This window comes from Apteryx mantelli, chromosome 6, assembly GCF_036417845.1.
Source record: "Apteryx mantelli isolate bAptMan1 chromosome 6, bAptMan1.hap1, whole genome shotgun sequence".
In the NCBI taxonomy this organism is placed as follows: Eukaryota; Metazoa; Chordata; class Aves; order Apterygiformes; family Apterygidae; genus Apteryx; species Apteryx mantelli.
This window is the reverse complement of record NC_089983.1, coordinates 44478292-44505580: the sequence shown is the minus strand read 5'-3', so window position 1 is coordinate 44505580 and position 27289 is coordinate 44478292. Positions and strand designations below refer to the sequence as shown.

The 27289-nt window shown below is 37.6% G+C and overlaps 1 long non-coding RNA gene across 4 annotated transcripts in view; it reads right to left on the bottom strand.

Annotated features, from left to right (window-relative positions):
- LOC106498492 (uncharacterized) overlaps positions 1–27289 on the bottom strand; it is a 29591-nt gene that overhangs the window by 1915 nt on the left and 387 nt on the right. Inside the window, exons 1-10 of one of the 4 annotated variants that reach the window (XR_010884512.1) lie at positions 22748–22802; positions 17075–17232; positions 15345–15387; positions 14109–14691; positions 12816–12998; positions 12641–12699; positions 10872–11124; positions 10602–10689; positions 8885–8949; positions 1916–2093 (exon numbers count right to left, since the gene is read on the bottom strand). This is a non-coding gene — a long non-coding RNA (uncharacterized lncRNA). Of the gene's footprint in view, positions 1–1915; positions 2094–8884; positions 8950–10601; positions 10690–10871; positions 11125–12640; positions 12700–12815; positions 12999–14108; positions 14692–15344; positions 15388–17074; positions 17233–22747; positions 22803–27289 lie in introns of those variants that run through there. The other 3 variants (XR_010884511.1, XR_010884514.1, XR_010884513.1) reach the window with 3 other exon arrangements.

The following is a 27289-nucleotide window of genomic DNA, read 5'->3' as shown; positions in this document are numbered from 1 at the left end:
TATGGCACTGATTAAGTGCTGCATTCACTAAAGTTTAGAATCCTATTACGGATCTTCCTATATTGGTGTTTGGTATGCTGCACGGTAAGTAAGAAAAATCAGATTTCAGGTGCTTACAAGCATGACAAATAGGCACTGAAGTGGCCTTTAGCACTGTGATATAGGAACTGAGAGGAAATTAAAGTATTCAATATCCTGAGGTGCCTGAGTCCTCTGCAGATGGGTCTTGGAGACTTGTTACTAATATAGCCAAAAGAAAATTCCCCCAGTTTTTCAAACTTGCAAAAGAAAGAATCTTAATGCATACAATATAATGTGAATAATAATAACACGGACACTAACTTGCAGCTATTACTGTAGGTGTTCATCTCTAAACCAAATCCACGATTCAGCGTAAGAAGTCCCTTTTATAGTAACAAAACTTCAACTTCATGAGGTTACTGTACATTTCTGTGTTAATTAGGGGCTTTGCCTAATTTAATTCAAGGTTGCTGACAGAAAGACTTGTGATCAGGGGTATTTTAAACTTGTGACTGACAGTAACAGCAGTGCTACGGCCTACTGTCTCAGTTGGACTATGTGTTCTGCTCATCTTCACATCCCAACATTTCATTAAATAAGTTAATGGTTAATAGCTAATTTTAAAATGTACCTATATTTGTATAGGTTCATATTTGTATAAATCTGCATTTTATAATTTGATGTATGATTTAAATGTGGATATCACATTACATGCTTTTATTTTTGTGCCTGTTTCCATCTGGCAGGTAAATCTGTGAAAAGAAATGTATTCATAGACAAACACATAGATATAGAGATGGCCTGAAAATATTTATATATTATATAATCCACTTAGACATGAAGACAATATCAGTAGGCATCTGATAATTAGGTGCCATTAGCATATGCATGAAGATATTTTTTCATCTGTTCCACTGCATTGAAAGCATGGAGGTTTAGTCTTTTAAATTCAAGAACTTCTCTGGTTTAGATTTTCATAGAGATGGAGGTGTTACAATTCTGAAATAAAGTTTAACATTAAAGAGAGTCCCAAAAGATTATAATAGTGATACTTCCCTAATCATCCAGCAAACAAAATTCTGTATCTTTAAATGAAATACACTTAAACTATTTGGGTTGTAGGTCAAATCAAAATGTGGAGCACTAGCAGATTAGAACAACAAATTGGCTATTACTAAGTAATATACACAGGTGTGACCCAGCAAAGGTCAATAGCCAAACATTTTGTTCAAGTGTGGAAAGCTAAAAATACACTGTGCAATTACAGTTTATATAAATAGGTGATGTACAGCAGCCTTCCAAGGCCAGTGCAAGTGAAAAAGTGTGATTAATTACCTAAAATTGAACTGACCTGTACATGACAAGACTATGAAATATGAACAGCTGAGCAGTTTTATGAAAGAAATGAACTGGTACTTTATAAGATTATTAGAATTTATGTTGGTTTTGTGAATAATTGTGTCCTTGATTGCTTTATCTGTTTTCCCACTCATTAAACCATCCCTTATAAATGAAATTTAATTATTGCTTAAACAGAATCTGAGCACATCCTCAGACCCAATAATATAATAATTCATGATAGCACATCAATTCAGAAGTTCCTTCAGCAGCACGCAGAGCCCATCTGGGTCGCAGTGTGCTGTGGACCAACACTTTGCTACCTGTCCTTATGTTATGGGACAGACAGAAGCAAATCAACCAGGGGATGAAATCAGGTAGCTGTTGCTTGTATTCCTACTTCTCCCTTAAAGCCAACCTCCGTACACCTACGATGCCTTCAGGACAAGCCCGTGGTATGACGCCAATGATTCCCCACCGGCCCCACAGCGGCCACCCGGATGACACACTCCTTCAGGAGCACACCAGGAGGAAAGAGGGCTGTGTTCCTACTCACCAAGAAGAAACGAATTAAAATGATAGCAAAAATTAGACTCCTCTTGGGATGGTGGCAACCAGGACACCTCGGGATGCCAGAGTCGGTGATAGCCAGGAATGCAGTTCCCAGTGCTGAGTAAGTGTTTCAGGCTCTCCAAAGACTTAGGCAGATACTGCTGCATCTGTTATGTCTGAATCTAGTCCAAAGCAGTAAAAATCAGCCCAGTTTTATTTGGTGATATTCTTCATGCCTCCTTTCAGTGGAAGGAGGGTTCTTTGAAAATTTAATATCAATGCAAAGACAACCAAACACTATATCCAGCCGTGACATTTCTGTAAAGGTTTCGGAATCACAAACAAGATCTGGATTCTGCAGCTGACTGTCATCCATGACACTCAGGTGCCAAAATAGAATACAGATTTAACAATACATGATTTGGTACACTCAAACTCTACATCAAAAACCTTAATTCATACAGCCAAGATTCATCACTAATCAATTTTATAAATACATCTTGGTACACTTCCCATGCCACTTAATCTTTTGAAAATACTAGTTACTGTTGGGCCAAAAACATCTTTTATGTCTAGAAAGTCTTTAAATTCAAAATATACTTGGTACTTCCGTATCAATATCAAATAATCACCGCTCCTGAATAAAGTCTGATGCATGATTTATCTAATAAATCTACCAAATTAAGGCTTGAAAAGAGAAAATACACTTGTTATGTCAAAAAAAAAGCTGGGTGGAATAACCTGGGAACTACAGATACATTAGTCTGACCTCAATAATATGTGAGTCTTCGGAACAAAATTTGAAGGATTTTATTTAATGGAAATAAATGGAGAGAAAAATAACGGTTACATACCAAAGACAGATTGTGCCACACTTACGCACTCTCTCAAGAAAGAACAAAAAACCCACAGCAAAACTCTACACGTTTGTAGATGAACAACCATATGTGAGGCAAACCCGGAGCCATTATGTTTTCTGTAATATTCCATGTGCAGCTGTGAATATCTGCATTAATGCCAGTTAATCTGCAGAGCTATGAAGTGAGAAAAGGGAGTGTTGGCCACGGTACTGGAGATATCCACTACTCTTCAAACACTGCAACCAAAACGCTGTAACCTCACATCCTCCTGGACCCTACCGGGGCTGAGCAGATGGAACCTCACTAAGCCGCCTCATTCAAACACAAACGCATAACAAAGCGATAAATGGGAAGGGTTTGTCATGATACCAAAGCAGGGCACCAGGAACGGTTTTACTAAAAGTACTTCTCACTTAAATCTTTCCGTGATGCTTCCAGTCGAGTGAGGAGTTCATGGTTTGAACCAGGACTAGCAGCATACCATTAGTCTAAATAAATCCAGTTTGCATTAAAAAAACAGTAAAATAAAAACCAAAGAAAAGAGTCCGTGGGACAGCATAGTGTGGCTCTGTTTTTATGTGGCCCATCAACTTCAATCATTTCTGCAGTCATCTGAGCTTTTGCATCCTTGCAATTAAGGCAGAACTTATCCCTTACGTCCTACAGTAAGAGGATGCCTTTCAGCTTGTTTTGGGGTTATTTTTTTGGAATGCCTGGCATTTTTCTCTTTCATTCCTACTCCAGCTGAAATTTGGATTTTTTTTCTCCTTCCAGCAGTCAAAGCTCTAGAGACCAAATAACGTGAAGATGAAAAATTCTTCCTGCTCAGCTCTTTAATTTAAACATTTTTGTGCTCTCATTTTCTTTATTTCTTCTAATTCCTTGAAATCTTATGGTCAGTAGAAAATGTACCATTTAACTGCCTCTTTTTTTCCTGAAACCATAGGAGAAACCCTCCATCCTTTTGGGACAAACAAGCCGAGATAAGACTCTCCTTTGTTCCTTCTGCCATGACTGAAGAGAAATTGCTTGCCCCACTGGATTATAACTTCATTTTAAAGGGATTTTCTTAATAAGTGGAAAGCAAGAGTCAGACTACAGAAAGACAGATGGGGGGCAGAGAAGCAGAAGAGATCCACAAGAAGAATAAACTTCAAAAGACTTTTCTCCTATTTTGCAGATACCATATTCTAATTCTGACATGTACCTCCTCCTTGTAGGATAATTCTTTCTGCAAACTTTTTCATATCAGCTATGTTGAGTTGAGGGAGGTTTTTCACATAAAATGTCATCTTGTGCATTCCACTGCCTTACAAGTGGCCCTACTGTTTTGTCAGGCTGCATTCCTGTAATTTCATTAAACACCCTGAGGACAGTATTAGTTGCAACAGTGTTAGATACGGAAGAGGATGTGAAATGGAGTCTTAATTCTGAATTCCCTGGCCAACCTTGTTGTTCAAATAGAAATAAAGAGTGTGGAAGAAAAGCAAACAGGAGGAGGAGAACGCAGTTTTCTTTGCTTATTCAAAGGATAACGATATCCTAAGGGAATTAATATACGAAAATGAAATTGTACATAGGACACCTCTAGTACATCTAGTAAATCTTGTAGGAAAAACAAAAAGAAAAATCAATAACAAAAAACTATTCACAAGGAAGATAAGTAAGAAAGCTGTGAGTAAGTCAAGCTTGCTAGAAGCAACACTTTGGAAACGCATATATTGTTTGCTGGGTTCTAAGACTTGAAAATTATTATTCATAATCCAGGTTGAAATTTAGTAAAGATGTTTACCCAGGGTTCACCTCTTCCTTTACGTAACCTGATCTCATATCAATTACCAGGGAAAGAGAAAACATGGCAAATCTCTTCAGCGCAGTACACAGCATGTACAGTTTCTGCTCAAAACAGTTTTTGCACTCTGCCCAGAGATGTATGCATGTTAAAAAAGCTAGTTCACATGCTATTCTGCTCCTTTGCATAGATGGTAACTTCTGTTAAAGTTGGCTGATTTTTATTTAAAAGGAACAGCAAAACAAAAGCATAGGTTCACATCAACAAAGCAGCATGCTGCACCCACTTCACAACCACACCAACAACTGCACAACGTGTAGGAGAGAAAAAAAGTACTCCACACATCAGCAAGCCTGCCAGTTCTACAGAGCAGACTTAACACAATGTATGTAACAGGAATGAATAATGACAGTTTTTTATAATCTGTTCATTTAAAAAGAGGTAGTCAGATCTTCTTCAAATTACCACCATAATTACCTCTTTCTATTGAAACTATGCATAATAAAAATAAAGTCCAAATGAGAACTGAGTAAGTTCTGAAATAGAAGAAAAAACAGTCACTGAATGAACTGGAATGACATTCAACTGAACGACCGGAATTCGTCTGCAGATGTGCTATAAAGTACATGTATGTAAAATCAGAAAACAGACATAATGCTAGTCCGATACTGATGCAAATGAATTAACTTATATTTGTTAATGCTGACAGTATGCCTCTAATTCTTATATCATGTGTACGTAAGTTTGTTTTAAAGGACAAGTTCCTATCTACTTAACCAGTCCTTTGACCTTTGCAAAGCTTTTGAATTGGGAATGAGACCTGGACGCTTGAGCAGTACTTACGTCTGCAGGTAAGTCAACGTTCTAAGAGTCACCACACGTAAGGGACTGGTGTCTCAGTGGCCATCTCTCAATTTGTCAAATGATACATATTAAAAATTACAGGAAAAGTCTATTTTTAGTATATTTAAGGACTGGTCATGTATTCTAGCGTATCAGCATCAGCGAAGCCTGGCAAACAGAAAGATTGTGGTTGAAATTCATATTAATACAGCACAAGGTCTCCCAAAAGACTTTTATCTCTCACTAAATGTTTTGTTAAAGATTTAACTAGAAAAAAGCTAGTGATATTGTAAGGCTTCTCTGCACTGGGCCCACATTTACCCTGAAAGAGTTTCCTGCACATTGTCTCATTTATTAAAAATAAATGCAAACACAGAACATACAACAAAAACTCCTTTTTCAGTACTCCAATAAACACAACATTTATTTTTCAGGAACTGCTGAATGATGACAGTGCTAACCCTAAAATGATTTACTGCAGTCAAACTTCATGCCACTAATAAAACCCTTTTATTTTAAAATATGCAACACTAAAGTAAAGCACAAGACAGGATGAAGGGAAAAAGCCCTAGGTACTGATTCTTATTATATCATATTTTATAACTTAAAGACTTAGCTGTGTCAAGGTTTTAAAACATTTAATTCTTACATTTCCACCTTCTATTTTTCTGCTAAGGTGTACTTTATCAAATGGTTACACAACTAAATAGGGATGGCCTGACTGACCTCTCCCTTCTCTTAAAAGTCCAAGATGAATTCCCACTTACGATAAATGATCAAAGTTTTATAGACTAATGACAGGTTAAAATACTCTTTTTTTTTCAGTTTTACTGCAATACTGTCATTAAGACTAACAATCTAAAGTAGCTAAGAGAATGAGTAAGCAAGATGATTTACACAGATGATAGTGCAATGGAAAGAAGTAGGACAAGATTCTTTGAAATTTTTTGTTGCTAAACCATTAAAAAGATTTACACCAAGGTCTTTAAGTGAAAAGAGAGCGTTGCCAAAGAGGTCTAGCAGCTCTCCTATCAATAAAATACTCTGCCACATAAATTTAGCCAAACTCTCAGGATAAAACCTGATTAAAAGCTAGAAGGAACTTGCTTTATCATTAGAGAGAGCCCACCAACCCAGTATCCAAAGAGATCACCCACGAAATCAGTCAGTACAATGGTACTTTTATAAAACTTCCACACCACTGCATCTCCTATATTTTCCCATGAGGCGATACTATGAAAATTCGGGAAGTACTTAGCATAAGAGAGGTAGAGCACAGGTTTGAAACCAGGACACGGCTATGCTGAAATTATTTAGGGTTAGGCACAGCATTAAAACTATATATTTTTCTGTAATGGGCTGATCCATACCTTATATTACAAAAAGTCTTGCCATACAGAAGACTCACAAAATATGTATGCATCCTTATAAGGTTTTATTTTTTCAGAAGGTCCTTTAGTTAGAGGTTGATGTAGTACAAGCTCATATCTTTTTCCCATCCCACCTGCTACAGTTTTTGGTTATTAGAGATAGCCTAAGGAGGCAGTGATCAGATCTGGATTCAGCTGTAAGACAGGTTCAGCATCAAGGCTTGATTTTACAACTGTACTAGCACATAAATTTGGAATGTGAAAGCAATCATATTTGATAAAGTTTTCAACAAAATTTTGAGACAAAACAGCTGAAAGAAACCAGGAAGCTTTCTGCTGCTCAGTATACCAGAACATTATTATTTGTTTGGTGCCAAAAACGGGCTTAAGGCTGTAAAACACAAGTGTTTTGACAGTCCTTGCTTCAAGATCAGCTGTTCATAACATTTCCATCAACTTGCACTGCAGCCTATCCATATCCAGAAAACAGGTGCCTTCCAGTTTTGGACTTCACCCAAATTCAAAACAGTAGGGACAGATACTCAGATGCCTTCACCCCCACCCTGAAAGCCTGAATAAAGACATGAGCTTTACACAGCGTGACCCAACAGTCAACAAAATCTAGAAGGAAGAAAAATAAGGAGCCAAAATGGAACGAGCCTGTTGCCTGCTTGGTCCTCTTATGCAACAGAAGTTCAAGCATCTGTGCTGTCTGAGCCCCAGCCCCAAAACCAGCAAGCCCCTCGTCAAATCATTGCTGCTATTTGGCAGTCTATAGGCAGGCAGAAACGTCAAGAGATTTCAACCACCCCGCAGTGGTTACAAAGACTGCCAACGGCATGTGCACACATGCCCAGGGAACGAGGCAGACCCAGCTCCTCTTTCTGCTCAGCCTTCCCTCAACTGACCTTTCAGTAGTTTGGACTCCAGATTCCAGTTCTCCATCTTTGCCCAGACCTTGGGCTACATACTGAACAGTATTAACAACCAGCTGCAGCTTAGTGTCACAAAATCCAGCTATTGACATATTAAATAATACAAAAAAATCCATAAGAAGCCAACACTGCATCAAAGGAAAGTCAGCCTACAAGTTTTATTGTCAATCTCTTATCTGCTTCAAGGAATAAACTCTTCTATCCAAACACAAATATTATCTATTGCTACCTTGAACATATTTAGCATCTCTGGTAGTATTCTGAGTGAGACAGGAAATAAGACCTGAAGATTGCTTTTGAAACTGTCAATTTTTTCCTCACTTTTTGGTCAGAATTCAAATTTTTAGCAAAAAAGCCTTCATATTTCGAATACTAATAAAAGAACTTGTTCCAACACTACATGCGTTCATTCAAAAACATGCATTCACATGCACAAAAGGAGTACTCTGAAGACAGAGATGTTCTATAAATAAGAAACAGGATAAAATGTGAGCCTAACGATGACTGAACACAGAGATTTTAAACAGTGTTTTAGACAGGAGGAAAATGCTTGGCTCACATTCACCAAAAAAGTGTACCAGCCATATAAGAGGATCCTGAAAGAGACAAAGCTGGGAAATGGGAGAGGGTGACTTCGGGAACAAGAGGAAGAGGTGTTTGGGAAGACATGGTGGCAAGTAAGCGGAGGCACAGTTTGTACATTTTCAGCTAGACTAGATGTGCTCTCAGCAGTGGGAATAAGGGCTCACATAAGGGCTGCTTATGCTGTTTCACTCTGGGAGTCACTACTTGTTTCAAAATCAAAGACACTGTAGACATTTCTGCAGTTTTGAGAGGAATGCCTCCTGCAAATGCAAATATGTCAGATTACTAATTGCTGAAGATAAGCTTGGTCATAAACAGAATAAGTTTGCTCTCTGGTCAGACATATGATCAAGTTGTCAGGATTTTGATATAGGTTTCTTCTTCACGTAGCTGAAAAAAGAACTGCGTGTCAAATGCATTCAAACTCAAAAAATTAGCTGAAATTTAGCAAGTAACTTCTTCTGTAAAAGAGTATCATTTTTTCTCTTAGCATGTTGTATAGCAATCTGGGAAACCAAACCGATCATGCATTCAAAACCAGTTTTCAAAATGATTTGTTAAAAGCACTGAAAAATGCTTTTTGCTTACATATTTTCCCCAGATGATGTGTTGACCACATATATGCAAAGCCCGCATTCTTCACAGACCTGGTTCTAGAGATTGTGTGAGAGAGTTAAAAGTGACAAGACACATTACTCATCCAAGTATGCGAAGTTAGATAGGTTCAGAGGGGACCACAAATGTGATTTTTTCCACTGAATCTCCTTCACGCTAAGTACTGCTTACTGCCCATGTTCACACAACACTCCCCTTTGGCTGCGCAATCATTAGCTCCCAGATTTGCAGAACTATTTCAATCCTGACTATCTTACTTGAGGGAAATGCTGTGTATTTCTCCTGTCCTGTTTTCAGTGTGGGCAAAGCAATGAAACTGATTCATAAAGAAATGAATTATTTTATTCCACATTTCCTCTCTAATGTGAAATACAATTTTTATATCCTGCATATTGATGACTTGTATGCTATTGTGATTTATAGCACTCATTTCACTCATTTTCACTGCAGCTTTTGATTCTGCTCAAATATATATGCTTTTTTGCTTGACTTTGTCTTTCAGTCACTGAGCGCTTTTTGGTACACTTTTATAGTGTACCAATGGGAAAAAAAAATACTGAAACAAATTTTACTGTATTTGCTAGTATTTGTTCAAGAGTACCTATTATGCCTTTTACCAGGAGATGGCAGCATATTGCTGCTTAGCTCGCAAGGGCTATGTGTAAAAGGGAAACAAACTTTCATACAGAAACAATTGTTTTTTTAAACCCACATTCCTGTATATTCTCTCACAACAAAATATTGTAATCATGTCTCTTACAACCCCTTCAGGGGCTGAGTGAAAGACTGAAGTTTTTCTTCTTTCTTTCTTTTTAAACTAATGTTTCACAGAAATTAAAAGATTTCTGGAAACCAGAGATAAGCTACACAAAGTCTCTTGGTTCGGATGCTCTGAAAGGTTTGTAAATTTTAAATTCCAGCCCTATATCTGCAGTCCAGGGCTTCATTTCTCTCAACAAAAAAAGCTATTCTGCCCCTGCCTCTTCAGAATTCTTGACCACACAAAATATTTTCCTCTTATTAAAAAAATACACATAGGTAACAATTTTTGCCCATTCCCAGTATAACTGGTAACAGTAGTGAATCCATAAATATAAACCAAACAACTGTAAAATAAATGACTCTGAAATTTTACTACTCCTCTGTTAAATGTTTTCCATATTATAATCTTAAAACAAAATGCAAAAAAGTAGGACGTACAGATTTTAATCATTCTAAATTCCTAATTCTCTGCGCTTTCAAAACCAAAATAGGCTCCAAATGAAGTGAGCATTGCTATTTGCACTTGCAATCAACAGTTTGTTCAATCAGTAAACACTTATAATAAATGCTGTGGCCAATATGACAAAAAAAACATTTTCCCCCCATTGTGTGCAAGGGTTATTTCAACTCAAAGTTGTGGTTCTTTCAGGTTAGAAGTTTAGGGCATACCTACAACTAAGTTTTCATCTTGTAAAGGCAGCCTTCTCTTGCATCTTCCTCTGCTATCAATGAAACCTTTCATTTGTGCTAATATAGCAACTGAAAAATATGAGTGACTGGTAGGTAGTCTTATAACAGCAAAAATCAATGGGCCAGCTCACATATCCCATGTGTCATGTTGACGCTACGACTGGAATGACTTGGCTGTTTCAAAATACATGTTAAGGAATCAAGAATCTAATTTGGATTGTCAGTGTTTTTTTCTTACCTGCAGTGATCTTGTTAGCCTTCCTCTGTCTCTCAAAAGTGACTAAAATCCCACATTTTCCAGGAAGCAAGTAGCAGCTGCTTCAGCACTGTAGTGAAAGAAAGCCTCTGTGAAACAATATAGTGCTTTTACATTATAATTTATCACACACTAGATAATAACAAAGCAAGATCTCAGGAGAGCCTTCCCACACGTAAAAACTTAAAGCATTTTTAAAGAAGCAAGTCCATTGGTTTGGGCTCGGAAGGGTAGTCTGAATGGCTCCAGCACCTGAGGCAGCCCCTCGGCGTGGAAACCCCACTGCTGAAGCCACAGCTCCCAGGGGCTTGCTGCGCCTCCGAGGTCTCGGCTCGGCATCGGCGCCTCGCCGTGCAATGTGCTGACATCTCACCGCCTGGCAGAAGGAGCGCGCATTCCCTCAGGCTTCTCCTTGCAGCTCTTTGGATTATTTTGTCTGCAGAAGTCCATCTGTCAAGGAGCAGAAGTTGAAACCAGCTGCTCATTCATCGAGAGCAACAGCAAACTGCAACACAGAACCACCACGCAATTATTGCCACAGACTATCTCAAAGAGTCCAAATTGCAACATACCTTTGAAATTCAGTATGCTTTGAGTTGAAATAGATGAACTGAAAAGAAAGATGTGAAAATACTTTGTACTGCTAAGCAGTATTAATGGACTAAAATGATGATGGGATTTAAAGACCCCCAAGGTAATGACAGTTTAAACAGTAACAATTACAGTGATGAACAGGAGTAAAAGGTTTGCATCAAGCTAATACTGTAAACAGATTTCCACTTCTCCAACCTCTTACTCTGCCCTAATATAGCCTACTTTCAAGTATTGCTTCTCATTTTCTGAACAAACCTTATACTCAGCATGACAATTGAGAGACAACTGACAGCTGTCTCTTTGATAAATACTCTTCTCATCCTCTGATTCCTTTTGCATTTTCTCTTCATTTTTTTTTACTGTACCATTGATCCATATTTTCTCCCTGACTTCTCTTTCCCTATATCCCAGTGTTTCCTCTCCAATTTCTTCAGGTCTTAATAAGCTTGATGTATCCTAATATTAGGAGGGGGAAAAAGGAAGTGTTCTCTAAAGTAGCATTTAAAAAAGAGAAGGTTAAAGGAGGGGCAACAGAATCTAATGTCATTATATATTTAAATACTACTAACAGTGCAGGAGCAGGCATGACAGAGTCCACCAGCTGTTCCTACAGGTACAAGCCAGCTTTCTGTCTCCTTGCATTATCGCCCGGTTTAACCTCTGTTATAATGTTTCTCAGGACAAAAGTTATAAATTCTGTTCCACTAAGAGCTGGAGCTCTAATTTATCTACTTTCGAATATAAGTTTTGTTCCCTGGAAATAGTTAGAAAGATAACAATTACATCCAGTGTTGTACATAGCTAACACAGCAGAAGTTTAATAGTATTTGTTAATGCAGAGTGGTTTAATTTGCATAACAGGATAAGACTGTGCAGAGCCACTATATATATATATGAATGTATGTATATGTATGTATATATGTATACGGAGGAACTTATGATACTTCAAAAAATCAGCAGACTTTGGCTTAACTGAGTCATGCATGAGAAACAGTTCTGTACACAGAAATATGCAAGAAATTAAACCACGGCTTAGCAAAGGCAAGAAGATAATTGTCCTGTCTCCAGCTAATAGAACAGCCATTGAGCTGCAGCTAATAATATCTGATCTAGACAATTTCAAATGTTTAGGTTAATTGGGGCCTAAATGCAGTTAGAAAACAAACAGACAGAAATTTATGAGGAGTCAACTCCTCCCTCCCTGCCCTCACTATTAAGAAGCAAAAATAGGGCCTCCAAATTAGAAGCAGAATGTATTTCTAGAAGAGCGTGTGGATACAAAGAATCTGGATATTTAACTTTGGCTATCTTCATCTGGATGTGCAACTTTTAGTGTTTGCCTATGGCTGCTCCAGGCCATGGCACACACCACTGTTCTTGATGTGATCCTGTATCTGAAAGGATTTAGTCTGGCCAGGGATACTCACCCGGGCTGGAAAGCTCCCTGGCAGCCGCTGGGTCCACGTCTCCCAGCCTTGCTCCACACCTTCAGCAAAAGCAGTTTTACATTGTAAGAGAGTATCATGAAATTCTTCATAAGCAAGCTGGTGTTTTGTTACGTTTTTTTTTCACCCGAGAGAGACCATGTAACAGCTTACTTACAAGCAACTTTCAGCTCCCCCGTTGTTACGTTTTGCTTAGGTTAATAGCATATAGTGTGTACCACACCTTCAGCAAGCTTCCACACCCGTGCCAAATGCCATCAGTGGAAGATTATGGCATTAAAGCAAGCTTCAGTTCAGCAATCCAGCCAGCTTTGACAACTGATGTTCTGATGAAACCTCTCTGTTACAAACACATAAGCCCCCCAGCAACTGTGAGAAGTTATTGGAAACCTTGTTTATGTGACAAGCTCCTGGAGGTAAATACATATTTCACGTTATGCAATATATAACCAACATCACCACAGCTAAAAGTCTAGAACTGCTCCACATTAACAAAAATTACTTCAGTTTTCTGTTTAATCTTTCATAGTTTTATTGGTAAATAAAAGAAGGTCTTAGATCCCATCCAGTATTTCTTAGTATATTTTCTAATATTGCCTGCATTAAGTGATGCTTGTCCTTATGCTATGTAGGTTCCTGCACCTCCAAAATAACTCCACTTAGCTGTTTATAAAACTTTCATTTCCAGCTTTCCTGACACTGTCACAGATCTTTCAAATAAAGTATTTGTCCCTCTTATTCTTGCCTTCTATGCACCAAATGCTTTGGAAATGATGCCAAGTCACAAAAATCAGATCTAGATTTCAGAGAGACAGTATAGCTGTAAAAGCCAGCTGTGATATACGAGTGAAGGTCTGACTGGTGAAATTACAGCTGAATTCCTTCAGTCCTTTCAAGAGCCTATGCACAAAACGTCTGAAGATATCTTTAATAACCTGGTCTCATCCTGAAGGAGAAATAGAAATTTGAAAGCAAAAGAAAGCGGGCATATAATCCAGGATTGCGGACTGATAATTGAGGATTTAAGTCATGCACAGGCATGATTTGATGTGGCTTCCTCTACTGGCAAATTCTTGGGTATGTAACTCTCCCTTTCTGTGTCTCTTGGGCAACTTTTCACCATGTGCGGAGGCTCTGCAAGTACGAAGTACACCATGTAAAAGTACATCGCAATTATTTAGTGCCTAATACACAAAAGGAATTGCTGGGACAAACGAGCTTCCAGGCTAACCAGTAAGTAGCTCACTACTCCTGAGAAGACATCCAACCAGCGTTTGCCAGCCCAGCAAATCCTGTGAGGAGGGCTGGCCTCCATTTCTCCCTGGAACAGGCTGATCCTCAATGTTGCAGAGTTGCCACCTTGCAACTCCTTGGATCACAGCCAGCCCAAGCCCTTAGGAGGAGGGTTACAGGTATGACAGATGATTCTGGAGAATCCTATTGACATTACCTTGAGAAGAGCTGTGTCTTTCATTGTCAAATCATGCTGCCATGAGGAAGCAGAGAACAACAACACACACTTAATAAAATAAAAAGACCTCTTTGCATCTCATTCAACCCTGACACAACAATGAGAGCAGCGGACACCTCTCAAGGTTTGGGAGCACTGATCACACAAAAGCAGGTGAAAGTACACAACAGAGCTCTTCATTTGCACTAAGTTAAGCAGCAATACACTTACTTAAGCCAGCAGATGGTTCAGTGCCTATATTTGGCTTGGATTTTAACACAGAAATACCAGAAGCTGTTAGTGGCCATACTGAATGACCTGCCTACAGTCATTGATTTTCTTTTAATGCTGAATACAGACCACAGGAAGCACTTAGAGAGACAGGTCATACGGCGAGTCTCATTAGGCAGTCACAAACGGAAGGAAAGCAGGCACTAGATAACTATTTCTGCCCCAAGCAGTAATTGCAGGATAAACCACAGTCAGTCCCAGGGAATGCATAAGACCCTGCACGCTCTGGGAACGCACGAGGAGAGAAGTGTCTGTGCACTTCCAGCCTAGGTAACACGTGGCCGGTGCGACACTGCAGGAAACACACAGAAAGAAACAAAAAGGCATAATGGCGGTAACAGCAATACAGGTGACACTCTCTCACTCTTCTGAGATGAACAAACTTCTACATCCTACTGCGTAATCACATCTAACTGTATAAAACTGATGCTTTACTAAGCTGAATAGCTAAATCAGCTAAATTTCCACCTTTTCTCAACTGGCCGACCCTTAAAAGTGTTCCAGTGCAGAAGCAGATTTTTATACTGTAAATTTACATCTACTGATTATTGGCATATTTTTTCCCCAGTTATTCCTCTTGACCCCTTAAAAGAAATATATTAACCTCAGGAAAACAGGTCAACAGTCACTGAACCGTTTGGCATAGGCATAGGTCTGCACCTGGACTATTCCCTCTGGGTATTTTTGACATGCAGCTGCCAAATTAAGCTTCCAGAAAAAGTAGTTAAGCCTTTTTCAAAGCCCCTACAGCTGTTGTGAAGAGAAGCAAAATAATACATCAGACACAATCCACCTCACTATTATGCTTTTTTTTTCTTTAAGGCCGAGTGCTTTCCCACTCCTTATAGTAAGGTTAGTCTTGCCAAACACATTGTATTAAGCACTGACAGCAACAGACTTCTGCTTGAATATTGGTTGTCTAAGAAAATTAATTACGGTAGTTACCTGTAGGAAGCAAATGGCAGTTCTTAGAGGCTTCAGTTTTTTTCTAGAAAACAGTTACAAATGCCTGACGATTGTGGAAATTGCAATTAGTCAAGAAAATTCATGGTAACTTAAACAGTCTACAAGGCAACTTTGAAGGAGTCTACAAATGTCAGATTACATGTGCCATTTAGGAAGGAATGCTCAAGTACTTTTCTTTAATTCAGTAACTCGATAGCCTATGGATTTTTCTTTTAATAACAGAAGACATTTCACTGGCCATAATATTTGATTCCAAATGTATTGTTAATACAGTATGAAAGGGTAGGGTTTACAGGTCAAATTCCTCTGGACTGCAAGACCTGCAAAACACATCCTAAGTTTATGTCCAGTATTGCTTTGAAATGATGGGAATCATCACTGTACTGATGACAGGGCAGGAAGCAGCATCTGTTTATACCTATGTTTCTGACTTGAAAAATTAATTTTGAGGAGTACTAAAAATAGCAAACACTTTTGTTTCATTATTGAAGATTTCTACTTGCCATGCTTACTATTCATGATCAGTCTACAATATGGCCTTGGTGGCCTGGTTAGTAAGGATGTATTTGCATGGTGGCACAAAATGCCAGGCTCTCTCTTACGATTTACTGAAGCCTACAAAAGGCTTCAATTTCCTTTGATTCATTGAAGATTTCATTGTAGATATTTGTTGATTCAACAGTCACAGTAGAGCTTGACTCCACTAAACATCAGATCAAATAAATCTGTTAAGATTTTAATTTTAGAAACACTTTTTGAAGAGTTGCTTTTGATTTGAGAAACCTAACTTTTCTAGGCAATCCACTCAGGCAAGCCCTTGCTTTTCTTCCTCTCATCTGATTCCCCTCCCAAAAGAAAAGAAAAATTTATCTGCCAAATCTTTTCTTCTCTAATTCTTAGATTTTTAAAGATGGCAAAGTCTTTCATAGGTCTTTTCAATTACAACTGTAAAAAAATTCACAGAACTCTGCAAGCAAGAAAAATGAAAGCCTGAGAGATTTCTTAAAGACTCAGCGTATAAAAATGAAAGCAAGAGGACATGTATATGCTTCTTTCCACGGCAAGCAAAAGAACCCTGCTGGGACACTCCTTTCTCCAAGCCCCAGGCACACTAGGTTCGTGGCTGTGTCTCCCCATGAGTAGCGGGGGTTAGGATGATCTCTGCCATTTACTCCAGCAATATCAGATCTATAGACTAATTGCTACCACACGCTTTCTAAACCAGAGGAATCTTAGTCCGTGCCAGACCTCTCAGAGGTAGTATTACATCACTGCTGTATTTCAATTTACATAGTCATACCTATCCCCCAAGCTGGATGGCAGAGCAAAATTTGCAAGCAGCACAGAACAAGCTCTCAGATGACCTTATAAAGGAAATGTTAATAGGTCACTCATATATTATTGCTGCCATCCTTGAATAAGCCAGCTGGTCTCAATATACCATTTTTAGGCAGCTGGTAAAGCTTGCTCCTGTTGGACCAAGTATTTTAGAACAAGAGTTAAAGCTACATCCTGTTGATTGGAAGATGTGGCAAACTTAATCACAAACCAGTGCCCATACTCCTGGGCTTCTGTCTAACAAAGTTTCCCCCAGGCAAGCTGCTGCTTCTGCATTTGTTCAGAATTTCAAGCACCCAGTTTCCAGAAGGCCAAGATTTTTCAGACAAATCCTAGCAAATACAAAATAAAAAGCAATAAAAATATCCTACCTCTTTTAGGGAAGGCTTCTTAGTCCCTCAGATTTATTCCGAAGCTCTTCCTGCTCTGAAGGAACCAAACCTGTTGGCAGCAGGCTTTGCCAGTACTCCGAAATAGCTGTCCTGGAAATTAAGGTCTGCCTCTCTTCGTCCATAGAGGGAAGCTCTATCTGCAGGGCCAAAGCACAGCTTCATCCACATTTGCTTGATATTTTTGATCTGGATTCTAGACACAGATAAGAGATTTGGGTTTGTTCCCCACCCCCAGAGTACCCTTCCGGAGGGATTTCCCTCTTCCCTCAGCAGCTGTATACCCAGCAGGGCCAGAATTTAAAAGTGAATGTAGCAGGCTGATGCTTGCTCCAGGGCCTTCTATGCCTCTTGTTAAAGGGTCAACAATCACAAAACTGAGGAAGCACACAAAAAGGAGCAGATACTCAACAACACATGTGAAAAGGGTTGTGAGGGAAATTCAAGAGAGGGAGGCTGTTTTCACTGCTGAAAATAAAATGCCAAAGTCCACAATCAGCCTTACAGTGAAAAATAATTTCCTTTTTAATCATCTGCAGTTAAGGATGTTAAATGTTTTATTTTTCTCCTGATCATTTACTTTGCAAAATTTGATATTCAATGTCAAAGAAAAATTTTGATTTGTGAAGCAGAAAAAGTATATTTAGAAGTTTCAACTCATGGATGAATGAGTAACTAACTGCAAGCTGCAATGGTCTACGACAGCTAGACCAAATTTAGCAGCAGCAAGACTGCATTACTGACATTAATTCTTTGATCTTATAACTGTAGCGTAAAGTATAGGAAATCAGTAGAACGTATTATGCTCACTCTTCACCTGAGCTGCCTAACGACAAGCTGGCAGACAGGGTCTGTGAAACACCGCCTCCTTCACAGAGCACAGCGAACCGTCGTTAACAGCTAGGAACGTAAGGAGCAAACCTAGAACGATTCCAGGTTTCCCTCAGACAGAAAAACGTCTTATGAATGACAGCTTTGGCATTGTGCAAGACGATGCAGAAAATCAATTTTGAAGGATTTTGTTCTGTTTTCAGAAACGACCAATTATGTACATAGCCTAGCAGCCTATATTATTTGTCAACCTGCTATAACTGTTCTGATAACATAACAAGTGTTTGGGAAGTTTCATGAAGAATTTTATTTCATAAGGTACCAAAGGCCATCGTGGTATGTGTTTTGGTCTAGCTTGGGTACAATTTGGTAAAGAATCACATGCAGGGAATGAATAGAGTAGTAAAATCTGACAATTGCTGATAAACAATAAAATAGAAGTAGATTACAATGTCTTAATTAGTAATTCAAGTCACTGCTTATGTTGAAAAAGAGATGTAAATAAAGAGAAATCTATTTTGGGTCTATCTGGTCAGAAAAATTCTCTCTTAGAAAACCACATGCGATCTCCTTACAAACACAAAAGATACTTTTCTCTATCTGTGAAAAAGTTTGCTTGGGCATGTTATTTATTATATCCTTGAGTTCTTTATATCCCTGACTAGGTTAAACCCTGAAAACATTAAAAATATTTGGGTTGCCTTTTAGAATTATCCAAAGTTAACCTTGACACTTAGCAATCATACATGTTGTATGAAGATTTTTCACCACTCCCCACATCAAAGATGATGTAAAAAAATGTGTATCTGTTTTATATAAGAGATTATGATTTAGAACTGTAATAAGAGTGAAAGGGAAGCGGATTTGGAACCATGCACTGAACTATGCACTGATCGTATTATTTTTTCAATACTAGATGAAAACAATAGCAAATTCTAATCTCTCAAATCACAGTTAAGGATCATTTTAGCACAGCTCAGTGGATTTAATTTACAATGTTAAAAGAGTTTTTCTTAGCAGAATTACACAGCAAATAGTTTCTTCATAATGCAAATTTTCTTATTTTGTCTGCTGGTTCAAACACAAACCATGATACAACTTCTTCATATTCTATGGAAAAAATAATTAAAAAATTTAAAACTCTCATATGCTGAAAAAAAACTTCAAAAATAAAACAATTTTAGAACTTCTTCTCAACTCTCTTTTCATTTTCTCTCATGTTTCTCATTTCATTTTTCCACTGATTGGCCAATTCTGGTACCATTCCTGTTCAGAAGTTGAGGTTTGTGGCTCTTTAAGCAGTATACACAACACTTGAAACTGAACTGCTTTAGAAGTGGATTCAATCAGTGAGGCACTAGTTTGCCCTTAGCATTTGTTTCAAGCTACATATTGCTCCCAGAAACTGTCAGTCATCTGACACACTTTGCATTTCCAGTAGTCTGTGATTTCTGTCATCATTTATATCCATATCAACTCACAATGGCAGATTTTACACCTAATGTGATAAGGTAGAAAGTAATGATAAAACTGACTTGTATTTTTTTCAGCTTCATTTTTTAGATAACAATTACAGGACTTTGTAAAGGAATTTCATTTTGAAATCACTGAAGTAATCACTCGGACCTCTGTATTTGCTAAAACTGAAGACTTCTAAAACCTATGCAGGCCTAAAACTGCCTGAATATTACCTTTTTATACATCTGTAGTGCTAGTCTACCAAATGGAATTGACTAGGACATATGCCACAGACATTTATAGAACATCAAACCACATATAAACAGGTATATATTGTGAGCTCTTTGGAATAAAGCAATACTCAAATACATTGCATCACACTAGTGCTGTAGCTGTACGGAAGCGTGTGCTCACATAAAGTAAGGACAGATACGTAATCACACAGACAAACATAACTCAGAGCAAATATGCATAACGTGCTTAGAATCCAGACAAGAACTCTTTAAATTCACAGGGGATAACAAAAGAGCAGGAAACAAACTTCCAAATATTTCTGATAGACAAGAAGTTCATTAAGGGAATGTGAAACTGAATTAAATTGCAGAAATATTATTTATGTGATAAATTATTTTATTTAAAGTTATAAAAATGGGGCAGCATTTAGTAAGGGGGGGCAGCATATTAGTGTCGTAATAGCCCTAATTTGTTGCCTCCACTGGTATTTCTTTGTTTTCCTGTTCCCTGACTATGACTTTGTAAGTCATGGAAGAGCAAAAAGACTGTGAAACATAAGAAAAAAGCTTTTCTATTGGGAGACTGGTCAAACACCAGAACAGGCTGCCCAGAGAGGCTGCAGAATCTCCATTCTTGGAGATATTCAGACCTCGACTGGACACGGCCCTGGGCACCCTGCTCTAGCTGACCCTGCCCGAGCAGGGGTTGGACCAGACGATCTCCAGAGGTGCCTGCCAACCCCAACCATTCGGCGATTCTGCGGCTGTATGACAGGAGACAACGGGCATACCCGTTATTCCCCTTCCTCCACCACATAAAACCCTGTAACATGGAGTCTTGTCATGGTCATTTTGGAATAAGCTTTTCTGGTTGAGTCCCTAACAGCCCTAGTCCTCTTTGTTCTCAGCAGCTTGAAGGGGACTGGACTGAGGAGAAAGGAAAACACGCTGGATTTGATCTTTACCTTTTATAGCTTTACACCGTACACAGTGAGCTCAATGCTGGAGCATTTTATGACTAACATCCCTTTGGCAGCTACCTGAATATAAGCAAGCAAGTTCTGCACTCAGTTACACTCTTATTAATGTGATCTATTTAACTGACTTCTCGATTTACAATGCTGTTGCTGAGATCAGAGCTGTGTTACCTCATTAGGCTATTCCAGTGAGCAAATTTTAAAGATAAATGCCCAAAACATGCATGTGACATTCTGGTCTCTAAGAGCACACAGATTTCAAGTGCACAATAAATTGTACTTAAATAATGAATGGTTTTAGTGCAGCGATTCATAACACTCCAGCAACGTTCTTCTCTTCTATTAGAAGCAGGCAATTTGCCTTTTTCTCCCTACATTTGTGAATGAGCAGTAGGGTGACAGCCAGCCTTTTTCCTCACTTTTGTCAGTTTGTGCCTCAACTTTTCATATTATTTCAATATATTTTTCCCACATCTAATATATCAAAGTATTTAGCATTGGTTTTGATAATCTGTAAAGATGTATGATACAAGAAAAGTGTAGGCCCAGCAGGAATCAGTAAAGAACCAGTCAAAGATATCTTCCTGATTTTCATAGCCAAACCTAGCAGGTAATTTTTACATTCCCTGCTAGTAAAATACTTCCTAGGAGTTTGCATGCTTCTGGGGTAAACGAAAGCTTAATTGGCTTCCTATATTACAGCTACAGAAAGAGCAAGGTGAAGACTTTTGTCTGCTATGCTAAGAAATGAGTATCTGACCTCGCCATGCACAGTAAAGACATATAGATGGACTGAAAGTAGGAGCGGGGAGAAACAAGGTAAGTGACATAGCAGAGCCACGAACTCTCCCACAGAGATGTGTCACCTGGTGGCACGCTGCCTGTGATGTGAATCAGAGGAAAGGGGAAGACTATTTGGAACCAATACTTTCCTCAAACATAATGAGAAAACATACGCAAGAACGAAGAAGCCTACCAGTAAATAGGGGAGCTGCAGCAGTAATCAATCTCACAGAAGGGATCCACTTTAAATTATAAAATATTCCCTGCAAAAAATTAACTATTAAAAGAATATATCCTTAATGATTGATGACGAGGCAAACATATGAACTATTCTGAAGGTGGAAAAACCTAACAGTATTCCCTAACAATGCAGGTACACTGCCCTCAAATGCTATGATACCTCTATGTGTATATTTAGTATTATAATGACTCTAGTTAGTATAACTTCTAAAAGCAATTTTATTTAATAGCTCTTTTTACCCAGTACCCATTTCCTTTAAAATGGAGTTTTCATAATTACTTCTTCTCATTATTATACCTTATAAAATCTTTTCTATGTTCCTGTTTTATACAAACCTAGCCATAGCTTATGATGTTTAAATACTCTAGTAAATTACAGTACATCTAGTAGATTTTAAAATAAAAAATGTTCAAAACTTGAGCAGTCTTAATTAATTTAATCAGCTCTTTACCAGGTGTAAAACAATATATTAAATCAGAATTAAACTGTCTATGATATCCCCTGGACTTTGACATAGGAGCACATACAACTATCATGGGTGATATACAAGTTTCAACAGATTACTTGTTTCACCTGACACAGTTATTCATGCGGCTCCGGTTCAGGAAAGCTTCTCTGTTCAAGATGTTTCTATCTGACTGAAGTCAATAAAATTGGGCAGCTGCTGAAATGCTTTCTCGAACAGGCCTTCAATATAGGCTGCAGAACCTTCCTGAATTGGAACTGCTCAAATCTAAATACATTAGATTCACAAAACTAAATACCTAAATATCTAAATATAAATTTAAAACAAAAAATAAAAACAACATAATAATATGTATTTCTTGTTACCATCACATTGATTTCCTGCAAACCCTTCCTCACATAATAAAATAATATTATTAATGTGAATAAAGATGTAATCAGAAAAAATGCTGGACTGTTAAGTTTGATCTAGTCTATATAAAAGTAGGAAGATTAGTCATCAAATTGTCTTCTAGGCCCTTTTGTATCAATTCCTTTAATATTCGCTCAGGTATTTTGCTCAGCATTAGACTGACTAACGATTACTAATTTCCTGGATGTTCCTTTTTATTCATTCTTTCATGCTCATAAAAAGGTTTAAAATGTATTGATTACCTTTACTGCATACCTCTCAGTTTTAATTAGTGACCTGCTCTCACCAATCTTCTTAAAGTAGCATCAGCATATCTTCTACAAGTTTTGTTTCATCAAAAGGTTTTATTTGTCTGCAGAATTTGATCTGGAAGTGTCTTTTTATTCACTCACAGACCTGTGAGAATAGGTAAATTGTATTACTCCTCACTTGCTTGATTTTTGAAGTCCTTTGAATATATGCAAACCATAGCAATTCAAAAAAAAGTTTAAAATTACTGGTGATTTTTTTTTTATTTCAAATGGTTCTCAAGCTCAAAAAATAAGTAAAAGGGTGAAGGGGAAAAATAGCTCCAAATAGTGGTTACTCACTCCCTTCTAATACCACACTTTAAATCTAAATGTGTAATGAACTCCTGTGAGGATCTGAACTAGAATTTGAGTGTTACAGCACAGACTGAGCTAAAGGAGCTGTAGTAAATAGCCATAGCAGCCTCTTATTCTCTATTTAGACTAGTCACTACAGAGAAGCACAGTACGCAAGCTTCACTGAAAAAAAAAAAGTGTGTAACCCAAATAAACTTGATATAAAATCGCAATGGAAAGGCGATCTCTGTTTCAAGCCAAGTTAACAGATAACTTCAAGACAACTGAGCACCTCAAATAAATGGGAACAATGAATAAATAAAAATTTGAAGGATGAACAGCAAAGAGAGAGGGAGTGTTACTGTTGATACAGCAGTAGAGAAATAAATGATAAAATTGAGATTTAAAAATGATATAAAAGACTTTACATATAGTCAGAGAACAAACTCAAATATTCTGATGGCAATGCAAGAATCATGGGCAACAGGAGGACTGATGCAAAATATGTCAACTTGCCAAGTCCTGCTCAGGAAAAAAGTGCTGCTAATATCCTGCATGAAACTGGATGAAACCAAAGAAGCACTGAAGTACAAAAAGATGGGAAGCTGATACAGGCTTAGTTTTTTTAATGTGTAGCTAGGATAACTAGAGAAGCCAATCATAGAAAATCAACTTGTAATGATTTAGAAAAAGTTTACACAGTTCAGACTACATGGATGGATAAACAAAAACAAGTTTGCAGCTAAGGTTCTCAACGCTTCAGTGTCAAGTGTTCCAGGCCAACTGGATAAAAAAATTAACCTAATGTTAAAGATAAGCACAGATCACAAAAAATGTCTAAAAGGATTGATAATCAAAGTTAATGTGTTTATTAGACATCAGAAAGTATAATAAAGTGAGAATCATAAAAATTCAAACAAAAAAAGTACACAAGATTCTTCAGCCTCATAAAAGAATATACAGGGAAAAAAAAGGACACCATCTGTTTAAAACGAAAAAAAGTAAAGATAGTCTAGATGTGCCCCAAAATTAATCTTCTGCTGTAGTTTGATACAAATGAAGCTTCTGAATATTAGAGCAAAATTTAGCTAGCTAATACAAATGGCAGGAGAAAATGGAAATGGAAGTTATAACATCCATGCTAAAAGCAAAACTCCTGCAGATGATATGTGCAGACAAGCTTAGATGGGAAAGCAGTGGCAGGCAATCTTCATCCCAGAATTCTCAAATAACTAACATGTGAAATGGCAAGTCAGGTAGAAAAGATTTGTAATAAATCTAGAAAATAAGGAATGGTATATATGATAGAACAGCAAATGCAAACCTTATCCTTAAGAATGTAGAAAGGAAGAGAAACACAGTATCAGCAAACATGAGCTTCACCAATATGCAAAGCTGCTGAAAGCAATCTGAAGGGAAAAATAAGGCCTGGGAACAAGGGGAAAACAGAAAATGGGATTAAATTTGGGTTTTTTTAGAAACACAGATCATTCAAGGATGTTGAATATTTCATTACCTGTCTTTGATTAGGTTACTAATTATCCAGACAAATGAAATAGAGTCATCTATCAGGACTTCAGTCAAAATGTGATTGGATGTCACATTGGAAATAATTGGATACGCTGGAGAAGGTAATTAGGAAAAAAGTTGTAAAGAGGGTAAAGTGTGGTTTAACAGGTTGTATTCAAGGTTAAAATATGTTTTTGGAAGGAGATTACGAATAGAGTTTGGCAAGGATTGATCTTGGGTCCACTATTATTCAAATAGCTAGTCATGTACTTCAGAGACCACAAGAAGAATTCTGCTAGAAGGTGGAAGTTATTAGCAATAGCAAAGAAAAGGAGACAGACCTGAGTCATAAATGTAACGTATTCTTGAAAAGGAAAATAAAATAACAACATGTATCAGGGAATATATTTCCAGTAGAGATAGATGAAGGATTAATGATGTTCCACAAGGCTTTATTAAGACCTAAATTTCAGTGTTCACCCATGTTCAAGAAAGATTAATTCCAGTGGATATAGACAAAAGAAAAGCTTTATTAGAATGACAGTGGAAACTGAATCCTATTGTCTGAGAGATATTTAAATTGCCTGGCTCACATAACTAATAAAGTTTGAGAGGGAATCTGTCTGCACCTTATGAATTCATCAGGGTAAACATTGTCAGAGAGAGGAAGAAGAGTCAGTTAAGATAAAGCACAGTGTCACCAAAAGGACAAATGTGTGTAAAACTGGATATCAAATACAGTGAATCTGGAAACTAGAAGTTAGAAGAAGGTTTTCAAATGATGAGTGATGATGAGCCAGATGAGTGAAATTTTGGAACAGCTTCCTAATGCGGCACTGGGACTCCCACACTCCTAAACTCACTAATTTTAAATAGAGCTTGAAAAGTTTCCAAAATGCCCTATACCTCCCTGCACTCAGGGGAGACGGACTGAATGACAGTAATAGCTCTTTCCAGTCCCGTGTTCCTAATATTTGGAAGCAGAGTGAGGAGGAGACTTAGGACTGGGAAGAGCAAAGGTTGAAGTTGGCGTTTTAAATTAACCCAGAGAAACGAAATTTGAGAACTGAATTGGGGTTGGATGACAGACTGGTTCAAGGTAAAAAAAATAAATGTTTTACTTGTTTGTACTTATAAGTTACTTGATAAAGGCATAAAAATTACTATTGACTTTGCGCTTTATAAATCGTAATTTAATCACGTATTTTTCACTGTACTGTACCAGCCAAGATGGTTTAGTAGGACTCTTAGATCTTACTTTATTTATCCCACCACTGGATCATCTATCCATTTCTAGAGAGAGCAGGATCATGCACTGCAGTATACAACTGTTATTTCCTGAGCTGTATCAACTATTTATTAATGTGCCTTAAAATTAGGCCAGAAAATTTTCACTTCCCCATTTAAATAATATTTGAAGATCACGCTAAGACACCAAAGCATGGGAATGCAACGCCCAGGCCTTACATTTTATTCTTATCCAATGCTACTGTGAATTTTCTGAGAAGTAATACAAATAACAATAATACTTATCATTTACTATGCATGGTGCTTTCCATCTTCGAAGCGCTTTACAAACACTTACTGCTAGTTAATCTGGAAAAAGTATGATTTAAGGCCAGCTTCTGATAGCTTGTGTGACAAAGTCAATGTCATTTAAATTGAGTCTGTTTGTATTTAATAGGATAGAACTAGAGTACTTTAGTTTAAACACTATTGTTCCATTAAAAGCCAATTACAGAAATTCAGCTTTCCTTGAATTTATAGAGCACAGCTTTTCATTTTAAAAAAGACCTATCTAAATACTTCATCCGAATTTAGTCTACATAATTCTAGCTAATTGCATAACATTCTTTTCACCCTACTGCATAATGTAATTCGTCATGAGGAAATAAAATCTTTGCACTGTGTTTGCAGGTAGTACTGCCTTTAAGCAGTAGATAGCGCTCAAGATGTTTCCATTTATTACAGGGAAGTGAGACTGGATCACTACTCCTGTGCTAGATTACCATAGGGTAAACTCCTACCTACCTGGCTCATCATTGCATAGGATGTTCGATATTAGAGCCTTGCTGAATGAAACAGAGCACTTTCTTGTGGTTAAGCCAAGTTAATAATTGGCTCATTTGCATAAATATAATTCCAATACCATAAAAAATCATTTTTAGATCTTAAATGTTTGCACAGAGCCTATTATTTATTTTACGTCCAGGATGTGAAAACAACTTTGGGATTTAAACTCTGATAGGTAAGTTTTAACATAGTTTACGCTGACTATTCCATATTAAAAATTAAAAAACACATCAAATGGTGGCACAACACATTGAAAACTACTAAAATAAACACTTAAGAAGAACTTTTAAGCACTGCTATAAAAATTATCCGTGTAGGTTATGTTATAATATATTGACTCAGTGAGCATCACTGTTTTGGGTATTTCTCTGAATCTTCTTTCTAGGCTGAAACAAGTGATCCCATTTTAGAGTTGTTCAGTTTATATGTACTTTCCTTTGTGATAAATTGAGCATGTTTTCGGAACCCAAATGAAAGAATATGATTTGTGGCTAGATCGCACCCACACGATACCTTTTGTGGGACACCTAGCAGCAGATCTAGTAACGGAACCGATGGGCTACCACAACTAAACAACTGCAATCATTACCTGGCAAAATCACGGCTTCTCTCGAGCCTGAAAAGGGCCTTG